The sequence below is a fragment of the Arachis hypogaea genome, chromosome 12, assembly GCF_003086295.3.
Source record: "Arachis hypogaea cultivar Tifrunner chromosome 12, arahy.Tifrunner.gnm2.J5K5, whole genome shotgun sequence".
In the NCBI taxonomy this organism is placed as follows: domain Eukaryota; kingdom Viridiplantae; phylum Streptophyta; class Magnoliopsida; order Fabales; family Fabaceae; genus Arachis; species Arachis hypogaea.
The window spans coordinates 118,332,837-118,336,012 of NC_092047.1; the positions used below are offsets into that span (position 1 = coordinate 118,332,837).

At 24.9% G+C, this 3,176-nt stretch overlaps 1 long non-coding RNA gene across 1 annotated transcript; it reads left to right on the forward strand.

Annotated features, from left to right (window-relative positions):
* The first annotated feature begins 291 nt into the window (after window positions 1-291).
* On the forward strand, window positions 292-1,744 carry LOC112729476 (uncharacterized). Its single transcript, XR_003166553.2, has 2 exons — window positions 292-589; window positions 1,508-1,744. It is a non-coding gene; the product is annotated as an uncharacterized lncRNA (long non-coding RNA).
* Window positions 1,745-3,176: the final 1,432 nt, after the last annotated feature.

The following is a 3,176-nucleotide window of genomic DNA, read 5'->3' on the forward strand; positions in this document are numbered from 1 at the left end:
GTAATTTGATGACCCTTTATTAAATTCAAGAAGGAGTTAAACAAAATTAAAATAATAAAGTATTCTATGACAATAACAATATTCTACTAATTACTAGAGTAAAGATTTTTTTATTTCGCTTACATTGGCAATTTACTACTCTTAGAATAAGGAAGGAACACAAATTAGTTATAGAATATTTCAATAATTAATTCGAGAATGTATATAATAATTTTAATAATATTAAGAAAGATTTTAGGTTTATATAAAGGCTACTTTGATTTATCATTAATTTGTAATTGTGAAGAAAGATGAGTAAATATGGTGTGTTTTATGTACTAATAATAATGATAATTGGAACAATTATCTATTCTGTCATTGCTGAATTTGATAGCTTTATTCATGATCATGAAAAACCGTGGTATCCATCTGTTGATAATTATCATTTATATCGAGATCGAGATGTCTGTTACAAAGTATGCGACCAAATTTATAACAAATTTTCGTCATCAATATCATACTCTAGATGGAAAAGATGTAGAAATGTGTGTAGAGAGTTAGAGAAAAAATTTATAGAGTATTCCGGGACAAAGGAACATATTAAAAAAAGGTGCACCTCGCTTAATACATTATTAAAAATATTTAATATATTTTATTTTTTTATGTTTGTGAGTTTGTTTTTTAATTATTATCAAATATAGTAATTTATAAATAGTAAGTATTTAATATATTTTTTAAGTTTTTGCTGTGAGGAATATTAGCGTGCAATTTGGTTAAGGTGGTAACTATTTTGATTTTTTTTTAGATAATAGTCTAAGATTTTAGTTTAGGTATAATAGTTACATCTTGGGAACCTCTACTCTCTTTACAGGATTTCAATTAGATCAAGTGGAATTGGTAGAATTTCTAATAATAAAGTCTAAATTATATCATATATTAGTTCATTTAGGGTTTTTTATGTGATAAATGAAAAAAAAAATGATGAAGAACACTTAAAAATATTCATATCTCAATTTAAGTGTTTGAAAAAAGTAATATCACGATACAGTATCAAAATTTTTATAATTGATTTTATGTATCTGATCTTATTATTAGTTTAAATTTTTAAAAGAAATAATATCATAACAAAACTAAATGAATTATTATTGGTATGATACTATTTTTTTCCAAAACCTTAAACTGATAGGTCTTAGGATCAGGTAAGATGAACGATTATATCTTTAACATTTTTTTTCGAATAAGAGACTCTCTTGGGTTTCTTTAATTTTTGTATAGGTCTTTTTTTTATCTGTCTTATACTATTTTTTTCTTTTGTGATTCACCAAAAATCGAATTGTAAATTTTTTTATCATAAAATTTTAATATTATATCATGCAATCACTTCTTTTAAAAATTTAAACGAATAAAAAAGACAACATAAATAATTATATTTTTATCAATTATAATATTACTTGTAATGTTGGCCCTAATAGTATAAAAAATGGATAGTTAAAAGAGTGATTTTGATTTCCACATTTTATTGTATTAGAGGAAGGAAGCCATAAGGGGACGAGGATAAGCTGCTGTTAGAGTTGGCAAACGGACATGTCCATCCATCCTGTTGCACCAAAGTCCGCCACTCAATGGGTTTATGGAGTATCTCATTTTGTTCACTTTGCATGTTGGTTAAATTCTTATTAATGGTTTAGTATTTTAAGTCTTATGAAACTTAGTATACTCATCTTTGTATGGATTTTAAGAATTTAATGTAATTTTGTTTCTCTCCTATTTAGATTCAAGCGTCTTCGTAAATATTATTGGGCAAAAAATTGCATCATGTACTTCAGTTAATACATTTGACTTTCAAAATTTTGATAGTATAATTTAATTTTGATGCATTATCAGTGTAAAGTAGTTTTATGCATACATTCAATTACATAATGCCACATTAATAAATGGATGTGATTATACGACTTACACTGTCCGTACATCAAAATTAAACTATTGATAATAAATAGTTAAATAAAAGAAACTTATTACGGGAAACATCTTTATTTTTAGGTTTAATTATTCCGTTGGTTCCTCTAGTTTTACCAAATTTTCAATTAGGTCTTTATACTTTTTTTTCTTTCTATTGGATCCCTACACTGCTTTTAATTTTATAGTTAGGTCATTTCTAGTGTGAAAAAAACGTTAGATTTTACTGAATATTTCTTCGCAAATTGACCGCATGTATTTTAGGAGAAATATTCCATTAATTTTAACGTTTTTGATATGAAAATGATATAATTATTAAATTAAAAGCAATGTATAAGGGTCTAATTGAAAAGAAAAAAAATATATGAACTTAATTAAAAATTTAGTGAAACTATAAAAACCAATAGAATAGTTAAACCTTAATTTTTATTATTGATCACAAGCTTATTGGTTTTAATCAATCAATACTTGTAATCATGAGTGCTCTGATTATATAACATAATTCTCTTTTATATATATATATATATATATATATATATATATATATATATATATATATATATATATATATCTTCATCGTAAGTGTTGTCCAAACTAAAAAAAAAAGTGACATAAAATCACGATGCACATTAAGTTTTGCATAAAGTCATAAACAAAAACTAAGTACAAAATTTAAGATAAAAAAAAACACAAATCCTAGCAAGAAAAAAACACATTACTGTAGCATTTCAACCATCCTATCTTTTAATTTCAATGTCATTCTTGTTCGATCTTCTTTTCTAATGCATCAGCCTATTCTTTCAACAATAATAAGTTTTTCTTTATTCTCACTATTTTATAAGATACTCAACATTAATATTATATTTTCAACCTTTTTTCTTTTTTTACTTTTTACAATCTTTTTTACTATATTTTGGCTCAAGTAATTTGATTACCCTTTATTGAATTGAAAGAAGAGTTAAACAAAATCGAAATAATAATAAAGAATTCTAAGATAATATTTCACTAGAGTCTCTCAGGTTCTACAAGAACGAACTGCTCTGATACCATAATGTAACACCCTACTATACAGAGTCTTATGCTTAAGTCATAATTCAGAGATGGCAAGGTATTACGACCTCTAAAATAAGAATTTAGTACGAATAGTATTGTGAAAAATTATTACAACTAGGAGCCTTTTTAAGAAAAAGGGGTAAAACAAAAATCGTAACTCAAAAAGCGCAACACTCCGATCGATAACG